Here is an 18,187-nt window from a genome sequence, read left to right as displayed (position 1 = left end):
TGGTGATTGAAAGCTTTGCTGGGTATAATAGTCTGTGCTAGCATCCATGTTCTCATAGTGTCTGCAGAACATCTGTGAAAGAACTTTTGGCTTTGACAGTTTTCATTGAGAAGTCAGGTGTAATTCTGACAGGTCTGCCATTACATGTTACTTGATCTTTTTCCATTGCTGCTCTTAATATTCTTTCTTTATTCTGTATATTTAGTGTTTTGAGTATTATGTGGCATGTGTGTGATCTAGTCTATTTGGTGTTATGTATGTTTCTTGTCCCATCAAAGGCATATTTTTCTTTATGTTGGGAAAGTTTTCTTCTATGAGTTTGTTGAATGTTTTCTGTGCCTTTGAGCTGGATTTTTTTTCTTTCTTCTATTTCTATTATTTTTATGGTTGGTCTTTCCGTGGTGTCCCAAATTTCCTGGATGGTTTTTGTTAAAAATGGTGGATTTAACATTTTCTTTGATGAGTGAACCTGTTCTATCTTATTCTCATTACCTAAGATTCTCTCTGACATTTCTTATATTCTCTTGATTAAGCTTGCATCTGTAGTTTCTGTTTGTTTACTCAGATTTTTGTTTTCCACAGTTCCTTCAGTGTTTGTTTACTTTATTGCCTCTATTTCAATTTGAAGTCTTGAACTGGTTCCTTCACATGTCGATTGTTTTTTCTTCAGTTTCTTGAGTTTCTTTAAGAGATTTCTTGTTTTCCTCCAAATTTTTGTTTGTCTTTTCTTTTATTCTTTTAAAGAAAAATTTTATTTATTCTTTCAAGGCCTCTGTCATCTACATAAACTTGTTTTTAAGGGCTCTTCTGGATCATCTGATTTGGGAGGTTCAGGTCTTGCTGTTGAAGGATCACTAGGTTCTGGTGGTAGCGTATTGCTCTTTACCTTTTTATCGTGTTCTTACATTTCTTCCTTTCATTTATCGTGTCTATCCATTTCTTCCTTTAACCCATACAGGTGGAACTCCAGGTCTCTCTTCTTCCATTTGGTGCAGGGGGTCCTGTGGCTCCTGTGGTTGCTCTTCTTCCCAATTAGTGCAGGAGGGGCATATGGCTCTGGTGGTCACTGGTGCCCCAGGGGATCCTTGGTAAGGGGTGGGGGGAAAGGACTTCTACCAGGTCTCTGGGAATGCACTGACTTGGGTGGGGCAAGGAATGTACCCATGGGTCCTAAAGGCTAGAGAACTAAGCTGTCCAGTCCAACAATTTGGGTCTTACTTCTTCCCCAATTGGTACATGGAAGGGGGTCCTATGGCTCCTGTGGACACGGCTGCCAATGGGGATGGTTGGTGGGGGACAAGGCTGCTGTTCTTTCTTTTGGGCTGCCCCAGTAGGGGGAGGGGCTAGAGAACTGTGCTGACCAGTCTGGAGATTGGGCCTTACCAGTTCCTAATCGGTACAGGGGAGCATATGACTTAGGAGGTCCATGGTGCCATTGGGGTTGGTTGCCTTGGTGAGAAAGAACTTCTTAATATAAAGTATTTGGTAAGTTCATTAGACAACACAATTATAATCAGTTTCCTGAGAGTACCCTGTAGAAAAAAATTTGACAGTGTCAACAATCTGTTCAAGCATTATGATCGCCATTTTTATATTGTGTGCACCAGCAATCTCATGAAAAAGTGAATTTATAACTATGTGAAGCCCTACGTGTAGAGTAAAATGGCCAGCCAAAGAAACATACCCTGAAATATAGAGCCAGTGAAATATACACAATTTGGCCCTGAAACCAGAGTAAACGAAGCACTTTATCTCTGAATGCAGAGCTAGTGAAGGAAACACCCTGATCCTGAAAAGGGAACCAAAAGGGTAAAAGATACATGTGAAAGAAACACACTTTGGGCCTGAAACCCAGAGCCAAAGAAACACACTCTACCCTTGATGAAGTGAGCACAAACCAATCAATCCCTGAGCTTGAATTCAACCAATCACTGAGCTTGAAATCCAGCCAATCTCTGAATTTGTTCAATCTCAGGGATGGAAATCTGACCAATTCTAACCCTGTGCCCCTAAGAAGCCCTATATAAGCCCTCTGCCTATTCAGTTGGCAGCTGCCCTATTCCATCCTGGCAGAGGCAGCCATTCTGGATTCCTCAATCACAAAGACCTTTCACCAAAGTGGATCAGAAACTCATTAGTGGATTGGAGCAGAGCAGCAATGGACACTTCTACAGGAAAACTCCCTTAAAGAATTGAAGAACTAACACCTTTTCACTGGGGACAGCTACATTTCTGCAGCAGTTTCCCCCTTACTTGACTGAAGTAGAAAAGTAACAATTGTGATTGGAGCTGAGATGAAATGGACATCTCTGTTCAGCAACTCCAAAGTGGAGTGGAGTGGAGTGAAGAAGAAATGGACAGCTTTGCTGGGAAACTCTTAGCAGAGTAGAGCAGAGCCCAGTGATAATGGCTCTCCTAAGGCAAGGAGCAAGATTACTACATTCTACAGGGAGAGCATTAACCTCTGGAACACAGCTTTTGGGTATAGCCTGACTTCTTACAGTCAGGGTTCCTTTTTCTGCAAAGCCCTATGTATCCAGGTTACCTTCTCTCCACTGCTTCAGATATTACTTGACTTTCTCCTCACAGCTGTAGATATCCAGGGTATCTTGTTTTCACAGCTCTAGGTATAGCCTGACTTCTGACAGTCAGGGTACTTTCCCCCCAGAGTTATAAAACTTACAATATGAATTTAAATGATAATGTAACACTTTTAGATTTTATACTTTTGTTACATTAAATGAAATAACTAATTCAGGTGTAAAACTTTATGAATTTGTATAAGTTTCTTTTCTGTTGTTGTGATATAATGTTTAGGTGTAGCCTGACTTCAGACAGTCAGGGTAGTTTTTCCTTCATAGCCCTTTTATAAGAGTCATCTTATAGAAGAGTTTAATTTGGCCCTGAGTTCCAGAGAGACACAGGATCATCATAAAAGTGGCTTGGGAACAAGTGTCATACATGGCAGCAATATCTGGAAGCTAAGAACTCACATCTTAACTTTCAGCATGAAGCAGAGAGTAAGAACTGGAAATTGCATGTGTATGTAAATTCTTAAAGCCTTCCCCTAGTGTCAGATTTTCTCCAGCAGGGCAGCATTTCCAAAATGTTCCCCAATGATACCATCAAGTTAGAATGATTGAGTTCTCAGACTTCAAGCCTGTGTGCTTGCTTTCTGTTACATGAACCAATTCACAGTGAAGAAAAGCTCTGTATGTAAGCCATTCGATGCCTTACCACCTTTGTTACAGAAAGGAGTGCTTATAAGAGGGAAATTTTTGCGAGTGAAAAATTGTTTGCTTAAAAAATTTTATTGTAATTTTGTGATGTCAGTGTGTTTTTGTGTGAGTGTGTGAATGTGCATGCCACTTCCTGAGAACATTAGACACTTGGATCTTCTTATAGCAGGATTACAGAAAGTTGTCAAAAATCAGGCCTTGCTCCTAGAAATGAACATTTCATGACTGTCCAGCCATATCTCTAGCGATGTAAATAATTTAAATCCTATTTATATCACTTTGAAGTCAGGAAATAGGGACAAACTCATACAAGAGTAAAATCCAGTTCATGGAAACAATTTGGTAGACTCTAGACATTAGGGTTGTCTTCAGCTTCAAGAAAAAAAATCATATTTCATATTTTTTCATTGTAGCCTTGACGGAAGTAAATTACTTAACGATGTTAACTCAAGACTGATGGTCAAGATCAATGCTTGTGTTTTCTATTTTGAAACATTTGAGGTAGATAATAAAGTGTGCTATGTGTGGTAAATCCATTTAGTGAAGTTTATTTTGTGTTCTTTATATTCTTTCTATGGATTTTGTTCATCTTCCATTGTGCTTTTATTTAGTATTAAGTATTTTTCTGTTGTAATGTATGAATGGTATCCCCATCATCTAAGTACAATATATATTGTTTTTCATATTTTTACAAATTCCCTTGAGATTATATTGTGGTGATATTTTTTTGTACTCTAACAAATAACATTTTCCTGAAGATTAGAAGACAGGCAGCCACTAGATTAAACATAGAGGCCAGACAGTGGTAGCACATACCTTTAATCCTAGCACTCAGGAGGTAACAAGTTCAAGGGCACAAGATTAATCCAGTCTAAAAGAGAAACAGAGCCAGGTGGTGACAGCTCACACCTTTAATCCAAGTACTAAGGACCCACACACCTTTAATCCCAGCACTAGGAAGGTTGAAACAGGAAATGATATGGCTGGATGGAGAAAGGCATATAAGACAAGAGAAGACAGAAACTCAGTTCTTTTCAGTAAGGACTCAGGCATTGAGTGTAAGGATTTGTGGATATAGGATCTGACCCTTTTGGCTGAGGAGTTGGCGAGGTGGCTTGTTTCCTCTGATCTTTCAGCATTCTCCTGAATGTTTGGCTCTGGGTTTTTATTAATACCAATTAGGGTTTGTTCAATATTTTATTGTTTGCTATTCAGCCATCTCTCTGGTACTCAAATAGGATTAGGAGAAATTCTACAATAGTAAACTATTGTCTTATTTTCAAATTGTAAATTTAATTTCACAGAAAGATAGAGAAACATAGGACAGTTTGAATAATAAATTGTCCTTGCATGTAAAAATATTTATATGACCATACATTTTTAAAAATTTGTTTATTTTGAGGACTAAAGATTTGTTTATTGAATGCCACTATTGAATGCCAGAGAATTGCATCATTCATTAAAGTTGGTTGCTGGGCTGGAGAGATGGCTCAGCCATTAAAGGCTAGGCTCACAACCAAAAAATATAAAAGTTGGTTGCTACTAAGCCTGATGACGTGAGTTCTGTTTCTGGGTGACCCATATTACTCTTACAAGTTTTTGTCTTATTTCTACACTTGTATAATGACACATGCACACTCTCACACATCATCAATACATAAATAATTTTTAAACCTGAATACGTGCCATAAGGTCACTTGCAGACAAATGACCCCCTAGGTATCATCACTAGAACTCACAGTGCAGAAGTAGATAACAGACATCTGTAAGTTGTCCTCTCAGTGCTACATATATATCATGACACAGGTGTATACCACTAATGCAATTCATGCATTTTTTGTTTGTTTTTTAAAGATTTATTTATTTATTATGTATACAGCATGTATGACTGCAGGCCAGAAAAGGGCACCAGATCTCATTACAGATGGTTGTGAGCCACCATGTGGTTGCTGGGAATTGAACTCAGGACCTCTGGAAGAGCAGCCACTGCTCTTTTTTTTTGTTTTTTTTTTTTTTTTTTTTTTGTTTTTTGAGGCAGGGTTTCTCTGTGTAGCTTTGCGCCTTTCCTGGAGCTCACTTGGTAGCCCAGGCTGGCCTCGAACTCACAGAGATCCACCTGGCTCTGCCTCCCGAGTGCTGGGATTAAAGGCATGCACCACCAACGCCCGGCCAGTCAGTGCTCTTAAACTCTGAGCCATCTCTCCAGCCCCCAATTCATGCATTTTTAAATGGATGAAATTCACAAAGCAAAGAAAACAAACCAATTATTGAGAACATATTAAATGATTTACTCATTTAAATTATAGAATTTCAAGAAATATTACTGCTCATCAAAATAATGAGTGTCCTGCTTTTAATCTTATTTCATCATTTTATTCTCTTGATTCAGTGATAGGTCATTTAAAAACATTCCTCAGCTGGACTTAGACTTGCATAGCTGTAATACCAGTACTTTGGAGACTCTGGTCAATCTCTGTGAGTTTGAGGCCAGCTTGGTACCCGTAGTGAACTCTAGGACTGCTATGGCTTTGTCTCAAAAAAAAAATTCCGATAAGAAAAAGCATATCTCAAATTATGGAACTTTTCCTAATGTAATCTGGCTAGACTCTGACTGGTTTCAACAAAAGCTTTTGTTATCTTATATTACGAGAACTTTGTTAACAATGAAAATAAGAAGCAATTTCAGAGTCCTTTCACGGAGGCATAGAAACACACTGAATCCTTTGACAACCATCGAGAGGGGACTTTCCCCACCTTCAAGTGATAGGAGACAGAGGAGTAGTGGGACATCTTCATCTTCTGCATTCTAATGACATATTTGAGACCTGGACAGTTGGCTCAGTAGTAATGCTCCTCTTAGGTACCCAAGGTTGATTCCTATCACCTATTTCAGATTGGTCAGAACCGTCTGTATTTCCATGTCCAGGAGATCTGGTGCATTGTTCTGGCCTCTTAGGGCAATAGATATGCAAGTAGTGAAAAGACAGATATGTATATGGTTCCATAATGTAAAAATGCTTTTATTCATGTGCCAGTTATCTTAAAAAGGAATTAAAAAAGAATAAAATTTAAGTGCGTAAGCTTTGCCAGTGAGTATACCAAGTATATGGCAGATACCTGTGGTGATCAAAAGATGGCATCTGATTCCCTGAGACTGGGGGTACAGACAGTGGTGACCTGTTTTGTGGGTGCTGGGTTATACCTGAAGATGTAGAGGGAAGATATCCTGGATACCTAGAGCTGTAAGAAGAAAGGTATTCTGACTGTTGGGAAATCAGGCTATACCCGAAGCTGTGGAGAAAGGGTATCCTGGATACCTACAACTCTAAAGAGAAAGGTGCCCTGACTTTAGACATCAGGCTATACCTACTGCTGTGAATAAAAAGTATACAGATTACTTACAACTGTGAGGAGAAAGGTTTCCTGACTGTTGGAAAGTCCAGCACTACATGAAGCAGTAGAGGGAAGGTGTCCTGGATACCTTGGGCTCTGAAGAAAAGGAACCCTGAAGTCAGGCTATACCTAAAGCTGTGTTCCACTGGGGAATGTTGTCCCTGCAAAATGTAGCAATCTTGCTCCTCTCTAAAAGAGAGCCATCACAGCTGGGCTCTGCTCCACTCTGCTAAGAGTATCCCAGCAGAAATGTCCCTTGCTGCTGTGATCCACACCCCTAACAGAGTTTCCCAGCAAAGATGTCCATTTCTTCTCAGCTTCAGCCAAATTGTCACTTCTCTGCTTAAGTTAATTAAAGGTAAAACTGCTACAGAAATGTAGCAGTCTCCAGTGAGAAGTTGTTACTTCTGCTTCTCTCCTTTATGGGAGTTTTCCAGCTGAGGTGTCCATTGCCTTTCTGCTTCATTCCACTGTGATCCACCCCGGCAAAAGGTTTTCACCCAAAGTGAACTCAAGGTATTTACTTAGGGGGAAGGAATCCAGGATAGTAGATGTCTTTGCCAGGATGGAAAAGACCGCTGACAAAGGCAAAGCCTTATATAGGGCATTTTAGAGGCAGATTTTTCCCCAGGGAGAAGTGTTTTTTAGGGTGGAAATTTGTCAGATTTCAATCCCTGAGATTGAATAAATTCAGAGATTAGCTGGATTTTGTGGTAAGGGATTGGTTGGATTCAAGCTCAGGAATTGGTTGGTTTATGCTCACTTGGTCAAGGATAGCGTGTGTTTCTTTGGCTCTGGTTTTAGGTTCAAAGTGTTTTTCTTTCACTGGTCCCTTTTAACCTTTTGGTCTTTTTTCAGGGTCAGGGTATTTCTTTCATTGGCTCTGGATTCAGGGATAAAGTATATTTCTTTCACTCTGGTTTCAGGATCAGGGTGTATTTCTTTGGCTCTGGTTTCAGGGTCAAAGTGAATGTCTTTTACTGGCTCTATTTTCCAAATGTGCTTCTATGGCTAGTCATTTTATCCTACACATAGGGCTTCATAGTTACAAATTCAAATATTTCCATGAGATATAAAAATGGAGATCAAAATGCTTGAACAGATTGTTGACACTGCTGAATTTATTCTATAGAATAAATACTCCCAGGAAACTGATTATAAGTCTGTTGACTTACATATAATCTGACCAAATACTTTGTTTTAAGAAGCCCTCTCTTGCAAAACCACCCATCCCTAGCAGCACCAATGATCACTGGAGTCATATGGCCCCCCCCCTGCATCAATTAGGAACAGGTAAAGCCCAATCTCTGGACTGGTGAGCACAGTTCTCTAGCCCAAAGCCCTAGCCAGTATAGCCCCAGAGAAAGAGCAGCAGCCTCTTCCCCCTACCCCTACAGAACCACATTTCATTGGAGCCATGTGACCCACTTCAATTCACTGATTAGGGAAGAGGTAAGACCCCAATTGCTGGACTACAAGGCCCAGTTATCTAGCACCTAGACCCTGGTGGCACATTCCATGACCCATCCCCAGCCAGTGCAGCCCAGGGACTGGGAATCATCCCCCTTCCCACCAACCTCCTCAGCAACCATCCTGTGTAGCACCAGAGGCTACTGGAGCCATATGCCCCCCCTGCACCAATTGGAAGAGTTACCTGGAGTTGCACCTGTACAGATTAAAGGAAGAAATGGGTAGACAGCAGTGTAAGAATATATTAAACAACATAAAGAGCAATAGGTGCACCAGAACCTAGTGATTCATAAACAGCAAGACCTGAACAGCCCAAAGAAGATGAGCAAGAAGTAAGAGACCCTAAAAACAATGTTATGAAGATGATAGATGCCCTAAAAGAAATGAAAAATTTATTTAAAAGAATGGGGGAAAAAGACAAAGAAAAAATTGGAGGAAATCAAGAAAAACAAAGAAACTAAAGAAACCCAAGGGGAAAAAAACAAACACATGTGTAGCTAGAGTTTTCCCACCTTGCCCACAGTCAGGACAAATCTCTCTCACCCACCAGTCCCACAGCCGCTCAGACCCAATCAAATAAACACAGAAACTTATTTTTTTTACAAACTGTATGGCCATGGCAGGCTTCTTGCTAACTGTTCTTATATCTTAAATTAGTCCATTTCAATAAATCTATACCTTGCCATGTGGCTCATGGCTTACTGGTACTTTATATCTTCCTTGTCTGGCAGGCAGCTTGCAGTAGTCTTCTGCTTTTTGTTCTTTTATTTCTCCTCTCTGTTAGTCGCTATACTTCTGCTAGCCACAGCCAATCAGGTTTTATTCATTGACAATCAGAGCAACTTGACATACAGACCATCCCCAGCACAGCCAAGTGCAGACCATCTCAGACACCTGCACTCAGGCTTGTGTCCTAATCACCCTCTATGCGGACCTGCTGGGTAAAGCCACGGGGAACCCAAGAATGGGCTCGCACAGGACATACAGAACATCCCACAGCACACATGAAGGAAACAGTTCAAGACTTAAAACTATGACAAAAATTATTTTTATTCTTGTTCTCTCTCTCTCTCTCTCTCTCTCTCTCTCTCTCTCTCTCTCTTCTCTCTCTCTGTTGTTGTTTCATGTGTGAGTGTATGTCATCTGTGTAGGGGTACACTTGAAAACCAGACGATGAAGTTTGATCCCCTAGAACTGGAGTATAAGAGGTTGTGAGCTAACAATACCTGGGTACTTTAGCAGAACCTGTGTCTCCTTGGAAGAGCAGTGATCATTCTTAACTTCTGAGCTATTTCTCCCGACCCACAAAATTTGATATATTATATATTTATGTTTAATATCTGTGCTTTGCAGTTCATGTTTTCTCTGGTCTTGCCCAGCCCTGGGGTCAGGACAAATCTCTCCCACCTGCAGCCCCCAGCTGCTTATGAAATAATCACTCAGAGGCTTAATATTATTTACAAACTTATGGCCATGGCATATGGCTCAAGCTTCTTGCTAGCTAGCTCTTATAACTAAACTCATCCCATTTCTAGTAATCTACATGTCAGCACACATTCCAAGGCTTTACCTGTGTGCCATTACATGCTGTTCCCTGGGTGGCAGAATGGCTTCTCTCTGCCTCTCCATTCTCTTCCTGTCTATCTGCAGATTTTATCCTACCTCTAAGCTGCCTTGCCATAGGCCAATACAGCTTTATTTATCAACCAATCAGAGCAATACATATTCCCAGCATATAGTAAGACATCTCACAGCACTTCCACTTTTCTGTTTCTAATCAAAATGGAAGGTTTTAAATTTAACATAGTAAAATTAGATATAATAGAACAGTTATCAAGCAAGAATTACAGTTACAATATCTAGTCAATTTGTACTTGGCAAAATTAAAGAAAATATGCTATTCTATATTTGTAAGTTGAAGTTTTATATCTAATTTATCTTTTATCATAACCAAGAAAAATTATAACTATCTAGTCTTCAACTACATCAAAGACCTCATAAGGATGTAATATCACCTAAGTAAACAGGAAATGCATTGTAAGCAACTTCCAAAATTCTGGAAATGACAGAGACAGCTGCCTGCCTGGACAGTCATTCAAAGTTCCTTTGTAACATTGGGGCATACATCTTTAGCCAATAGGTCTAGAGTTTTTTAGTCACTTCTCCCTGTGTCCTATACAATATTTGACAGTCTTCTCTCTGAAGAAGGAACCTGAAAAACTATTTCATCTTGCAAAGTTCAGTGGTCACCTTCCTATGGGTCCTTCATGTCCAGTTTATACAATATACTGTCAATCAGTAGACACAGGGGCACTTTTTTGCCCAGTGGCTAACTTTTGCCACAAAGAAAGCAAACTCCATATTAAGTTTATTCAGTGCCCATCATTCTCCTTGAAGTAATTGGTGCTGCCAGGAGCAGACATTTCTCATTGTCCAGAAAAGTCTAAGTTTTTAAAACATTTTAAATGGCATATTCTGTAGGTCTTTGAAGATTTGAAGATTACCTACCTAATTGAATTATATCTATGTATACCTAGAAAACTTAACTAAACTGACTATAAGTTTGACTATCATAGAAGACAAATTATTAATCTGTATTTCTTAATTATCCATTACAATTTAAATGAGTTACATAAACATAACACTTTAAATAAGGGTAGAAATATACATACAGTATAACAAAATTAATTTTAAATTTGTAGTAAACTAAAATCTATAACAATGCAAAACATTTTAAACAAGTTTTTACTCTGTCCTATCTTATCTATAATATCCCCTTTTTTCTTTAGAAAGAGATTGCATTTATAATCAAACCCTTTTAAATAAAAATAAACATTTATAAACAATATTTTGGGAATTTAGGCATAGTTTCTCATACTGCTTCCTGCTGGATGGGAACACAAGTAATCTTACAGGGATCCTGAGAAAATTAAGACTTGTAGTTAAATCTTTGCTGTAGTCTATGTGGCTATATTGTTTAGTCCAGTTGCCTTCTGGATGGTAGAACACCTGGAGACCTCTCAGGGGGTGTTCCTTGATCAAACCATATTAACTTGGAAGCAATCCATAGGTTCTTACCTTCTGTGGAAACAAAAGCAGAACCTCTTTTCCAAAGCAACATGTCCTTAGGACATAAATTATGTCCTTAGGACATAAATTTTGAAGTCAAGATACCGTTAATATGTGGTAGTATTGTGTTCCCCAAAATATTGTGCACCCTAATAAACTTATCTGGGGTCGGAGAACAGAACATCCACTTGATAAAGAGGCTAGAAAATGGTCACACTTGTGCCTTTAATCCTAGCATTCCAGAGGCAGAGATCTACCTGGATCTCTGTATTTTCAAGGATACAGCCAAGCATGGTGACTCATGCCTTTAATCCCAGAAAGTGAGCCTTTAATCCTAGGGAGTGATGGCAGAAAGCAGAAAGGTATATAAGGCATGAGGACCAGAAACTAGAAGCTTTTAGCTGGTTAACCTTTCAGGCTTTTGAGTAACAGTTCAGCTGAGATTCATGCTGGATGAAGACTCAGAGGCTTCCAGTCTGAGGAAACAGGATCAGCGGAGGAATTGGCAAGGTGAGGTGGCTGTGGCTTGTTTCGCTTCTCTGATCTTCCAACATTCACCCCAATAACTGGCATCAGGTTTGATTTTATTAATAAGACCATTTAATATTCGTGGTACATTTATATATGTTTAACTCAGCAGCTTTTACAATCAAATGTCTTTCTGCAGTTAAACAACCCAATGGCAATACAATCCAGATTCTCTGCGCAATATCCATCTTTATGTGGCTTATTTTTTATATTTACTCTTCTGTCTCTTTAAAGACTTTATGTTTTAAAACTATCTATTTCTTTGTATAATTGTCTATATTCATTTTCCTCTCACTTCCAAGCCTACATACATTGTTACACACATTGTAAACTCTTCAGAGGTTTATTCCATCTGAATCTGTCTCATTGTGAATCTATTGCTTTAATGTGCAATGTGACTATGACAGAAGCCACAGCCTTGGCTGATGACTCTGCCCACCTCAGCTCCCCAACATGGTGGAGGTAATTCACTGCCAGCTCTGGGATCCATGCACTCTGCTGACTCTGGGAGGCAGTGGGTCCATGCCTCCATCCAGCAACATGTAGCCCAGAAACCTCTTTTGGGGGAATGTTAAAACCAAGAAATCAGAAAATCACAAAGAAGCCAGCCACATTCTCACCACTTGGAGATCCTTGGCCAAAGAGAGCTACTTCCTGTATACCTATGCTTATATGCCTTTCTGTTCTGCCATCTCATTTCCTCTCTCAACCCAGCTACATCACTTCTTCTTCCTGCCCAGCTCTGTAACTTCTGTCTGTCCATACAGACCTCCAGACCTTTATGGTTAATGCTGGGATTAAAGGTATGTACCACCATGCCTGACTCTGTTCCCAGTGTGGCCTTGAACTCACAGAGATCCAGATGGATCTCTGCCTTCTGAGTGATAGGATTAAAGGCATATGCTACCATTGCCTGACTTCTATGTTCCTGTATCCCACACAGTCCTGCAGCTGCTCAGAACCAAGTAAACACACAGATTTATATCAATTACAAATTGCATAGACACGGCCTATGGCTCAAGCTTCTTGCTAGCTACCTCTTACCTTAAATTAACCCATTTCTATTATTCTATATTTCACCATGTGTTCCATGGCTTACTGGTCTGTTGGCATGTTGTTCCTTGGACAGCAGGCTGGCATCTCACTGCCTCTCATTTCTCTCTCTATCTGCTTGGATTTTCACCTGGCTCTAAGCTGCATTGGCCTTGCCTTAGGCCAATGCAGCTTTATTTATCAACCAATCAGAGCAACACATATTCATAGTGTAGAGAAAGACATCTCACAGCAGTGCTTTATTCAGAAATAGCAGACTCTTCACTAAAAGCATGACCAGTCATCTCACTGGAAATTAACACTCAACTCATGGCACTAGAGTCTATGGAGAAAGTTCAGGAATGTCTGGAGACCAGATGGCAAGAGGGCTGAAATGTTTGTTGCTTGTGTGCTACACCCCAGATGTATTTGGATTCTTCATTTATTCCTCTCTTTTATTTTTTGGCCTTAAAATAAAACCTGTAGATGTAACCATCTTTTAAAATAAGAAACACAGAGCCAATTTCAGAGTTAAAAAGCCCAAGAGGTCAGAGCAATAACTAATAGCTAAAAACCTTACCCTTCACTGCTGCTGCTGTCCTCCTCAGACAGAGAACTACTTCCTGTGTGTCTGTCTTCTTATAGACTTTTTGTTCTGCCTTCTCATTGGTTGTAAACCCAACCACATAACCTCCTCATCACTGCCCATTTATACAGACCTCCAGATCTTCTATGGCTGGTATTGAGATTAAAGGCATGTGTCTCCATGCTGGTGGTATCCTTGAACACACAGAGATCTGCCTGTCATTTGATCGGGATTAAGAGTGTGTGCTACCACTGCCAGACTTCTGCTATGGCTTGCTATTAGCTCTGACCCCCAGGCAACTTTATTTATTAACATACAAATAAAATCACATTTCAGTACAAATAAAATATCACCATAAAAACCAAAGACCTCATAAATGCAAGACAATTACTCTACTACCAAGCTATGTATAAGCCCTATAAAATAAGTCAATTTTACAACCAAAAATAAGTCGATTGAAGCACTTGAGAAAAGCTGTCAGGATATATTCAGAACTAAGAGGGGCCTAAGCAGGAAAGGGCAAAGAGAAGGTGTCAATTATCACTCCGCAATCACTAGCCACTTCAGCTGACTTCTAGAAACATGGTTATCTGTCAACTGCTAGCTACATCCACCATTATCCATATGAGAGGTCTGGGTAACCTACCAATTAAAAACATTACAAGCCAGCCACACACTGTGCTCAGGACCCACAGGTGAGTAAGGCAAAACTGGCCTATTCTCCATCCTCAGGATATGAAGGTAGACAAAGAAATCAAATATTCTAACACTGCAGGATGATAAACTGACAAACTTAGATCACACTAAGCCTCAAACAGTTTCTTGTGCATCTACAGAGGCCCATGCCTTGTCTGCATTAGAGCCAACTCAGAAAAAGGTGACAGTTCACTGGGATGACCAAAAACAAAGACCAGAAAAAATCTTTGCCCTGCTTCTCTGGCTGCTAGCTCTAAAAAGCCCTGCTGTGTCAGTACCTGTCTCAGGACCCATGGTGTCATTTCCTCCAAAAATTTACTCTCTGACTCACCTCCAATCTCAGTAGTCAGATTTGTTCATGGGTCTTGTATAATATGTCAGGAACCAGCCTTAATATTATACATCCCAGGGACTCTGGAGAAAAAATTATGAATGGCGAGGACTATTTTGGGGAAGTAGAATCTCAGCACACCAAGCTCTATAGTCTATTTGCTTTAATTCCTCTGAGATAACATCCTATTTACACAGCTTCAGTTCTGTTCTTGTGCCTAGCTCCTTTATTGCCTGATTTCTCTCTATATTTATCTACTGCTTCATCTAAGTTCTATCTTAATTCTTTTGTCTTGATTCTGCCTCATCTAGGTCCTTTTCATCTTGTTCTTACCCAGCTAGTACTTCCCCATCTGACTCTTCCTCATCTTCCATCTCATCCACAAATTCTCTTTGGTCAAAATCCTCCTTCTCTCTCCATTCTCCATCTCTAAGTTCTCCATATTCCTCCCAAAGCAATAGCAATCCCCTGGTCAAACAAGATCATCAGGCTTGAATTCTATGGGGTCATAAAGGTAGGTAAGAATTTCCCTCAGGCAGTGACCATCAGATTTTCTTTTACAATCCAAAGTGGGGGTGGTAAAAGAGGTCAACTAAGTGTTAATGACTAGTTAGTATATCAAAAAGGGGATCTATGTGCTCAGTGTACATCCTGAAAAATGGTTAGGTAAGAAGTTAGGGGTCTATAAAGTTAGTAAGGCTGTAAGAAAGGAGGGTCCGAGCTAAATTGTGTGAAGCTATTATTTAAGGTTCACCTGGCCTAGGCAGTGTCTCCTTGTGGAATTTACCTCAAATGAGGAGACTAGCATGTGGTGTTCTGGACTTCTTATTTCTGTTAGTCCTTGAAAGTGAGTAAGGGAGATATCTGATTCCAGTGCTGAAAGGGGAGAAATGGATGGGCTGGGGGGAAAGAAGCCTTTCCTGAAGCTATTCTCCAAATACCTTGAATGTATATGTCCAGAGAGTGATCAGTCCACACTGTTAGCACTTCTTAGGGAAAAGTCAATTGGAAAAACTATGAGGGCACACATGATTTTCATAACAGAAGACAGCTGATATATAACAAGCCAAATAACACCAAAAGCTCCTTGGAATTTGACTTCTTCTGAAGGAATTCCTTGATCCCTTTACGTAGTGGCTTTGCTATAACCAGCTGAGTTCTTATAATATTTTACTGTGACCTGTACCACAGGGGAACTGGAAAAGAATAGTGCAGTCATCATGAAGAAACTCTTCCTCAGTATAGTCTAGATTTACCATGGAAAAAGAGCAAAGGATTAGCCTCAACTCTCATGTCCCCTCTCCCTTCTATGGCTTACACAGGAACACTCTCCATTGAGTCATGTGTACTCTGCTTGAGGCTAGATCCACCACCAGTGTTCTGCCTCTTCCTCAACACTGTTGAGAGAAAACTCAATTTTTTAGTATCAAAAAGGATTCCTTTCCACCTCTAGGAGGGTTTTCTCAAATATGCTTTTTCACAGGCAGGCATAATCAGCATGAGTCAATACAAATCACAGTTGGAATTTTATTTATTTTGAGATAGGGTCTGTCTGTGTATCTTTGGCTTTCTAGGAACTCAAAATGTAGATGAGGCTGGCCTCAAACTCATAGAAATCTTCCTACATCTGCTTCCCAAATATTAGAATAAAAAGAGTGTGCCACTACATCCACTTGTATTTTATTAATAATTTACTTATGACTGTATGTTTATGCTCATTTATGTATGGGAAGGTATGCATGGGTGTTGTAGTATGGGTGTATAAGTCAGAGAACTACCTTGGTTGTTGGTCCTTTCCCTTCATCATGTTTGAGACATTCTCTAGATTTATATCACATACTCATATTCTTGCAGGCTTTCTCCTCTCTGTCTCCTATCTTGCCTTAAAAGCATTGAATTATAAGCACACACCATTGCAACTGGCTTTCTAATGCAGATATAAAGGAGTAATAACTCAGGTTCTTACTTCCAAGGTGAGTACTTTATCTGCTAACCCATCTTCTCACCATAGAACTTTATTAAGTTGAGACTTTTGGATTGTGTGTGTTTTGGGACAAAGTCTCATTTTCTAAACCTGTCTGGCCTAGAATTCTCTATGGATTAGATAGGCTAGGCCTGGAACTTACAGAGCTACAACTGTCTCTCAAATCTTAGAGTAATGGTGTGTACCATTGCCACCACACCTGGCTAAAAAAATACATGTTTATTGTGGATTTTGTATAATTGTTAGTAGAAATAAAGGATGTTGGGAAAGTGTGGTCTTATGAGGGAGAGACACATTTAAGAATTAAGTATATATTAGTATTTATTAAAGACATAATATGTATTATGTAGTGTAGTTTATTTTGAATCAAGGTCATGTGGGATTATAAATAAGGCCCTGTCTTAAAACAGGAGAACAATTCAAAATTGGGTCTTTTTGAGATGGGCATTACTTTCGAAGTGACTATGTCAAAGAGCATATTGTCAAATACAGGGATATCTACCTGCCTTTTCCTTCCTATAGCTGGGTTTAATGGCGTTTGCTACCATGCTTGACAATATTTATTGTATGAGTACAAGTGGCAGACACATGAAATGACTTTAAGAGGTATTGTGTTGTCCCAATTTTCCAATGCTCCATTTTGTATGTTATTTAGATTTTTTCTTTTTTTTCTAATGAGCACAAGCATGTGTGTGCTGGCATTGATTATGTAGCACATACTATAAAACTCCCAATGACCTTCCTGCCTTTGTGCCTGGAGTGTTGATATTTTAAGAATACACTACCACATACACTTTGAAAAATAAGTTTTATGGTGCAAGTTGTCTTATGTTTTTTGTTGTTGTTGTTGCTTTTTTATTTTATTTGTTTTTTTTACAAATCTAATTCCAGTCATTATTTTATGTTCATGGTGTTTTTCTTGTATGCATGTCTTTGTAACCCATTCATGCTTAGTGACCAGGGAGGCCGGGAGATGATTTCAGAACCCTTGGAACTGCAATTTCAGATAGTAGTGAGCTTCTATATGTAGTGGAAATGGAATCTGGGTACTCTGAAAGAATCTTTATTGTAGCTGGAGAGTTTCTTTCCAGGTCCTTCCAAGCCCCCGCAGTCCTGCAGCCTATTTATAAAATAATCACTCAGACACTCATATTACTTATAAACTGTATGGCCATGGCAGGCTTCTTGATATCTAGTTCCTCTATCTTTAATTAACCTATTTCTATAAATCTATAACTTTCGGGGCTGGAGAGATGGCTCAGTGGTTAAGAGCACTGCTTGCTCTTCCAAAGGTCCTGAGTTCAATTCCCAGCAACCACATGGTGGCTCACAACCATATGTAATGAGATCTGGTGCCCTCTTCTGGCCTGCAGGGATATGTGCACTGTATACATAATAAATAAATAAATAAATTTTAAAAAAACCCTATAACTTGCCATGTGCCACATGGCTTACCAGTATCCTTACATCTTCTTTCTCCTTGAGGCAACTGGCTGTGTCTCCTGACTCAGCCTAACACTTCCCAGTCTTCTCCTTTCTTCTTGTCCACCTATACTATACTTCCTGCCTGGCTACTGGTCAATCAGCATTTTATTTATCTATCAATCAAAGCAACACATTTTCACAGCACATAGAACATCCCACAGCACTTCCCCTTTTCTTTTTTTTCCAAAACAAAGGTTTTTAATTTTAACATAGTAAAATTACATATAACAAAACAATTATCAAGCCAGAATTACAGTTATAATATCTAGTCTATTTATAATATCCAGTTTATTTGTATTTGGCAAAATTAAAGAAGATATCTAATCTATCCTATAATTGTGAATCTAAGGTTTCATATCTAACTTATCTTTTTA

Source organism: Peromyscus leucopus, chromosome 1, assembly GCF_004664715.2.
Source record: "Peromyscus leucopus breed LL Stock chromosome 1, UCI_PerLeu_2.1, whole genome shotgun sequence".
Lineage (NCBI taxonomy): Eukaryota > Metazoa > Chordata > Mammalia > Rodentia > Cricetidae > Peromyscus > Peromyscus leucopus.
This window is presented reverse-complemented; position numbering follows the sequence as displayed.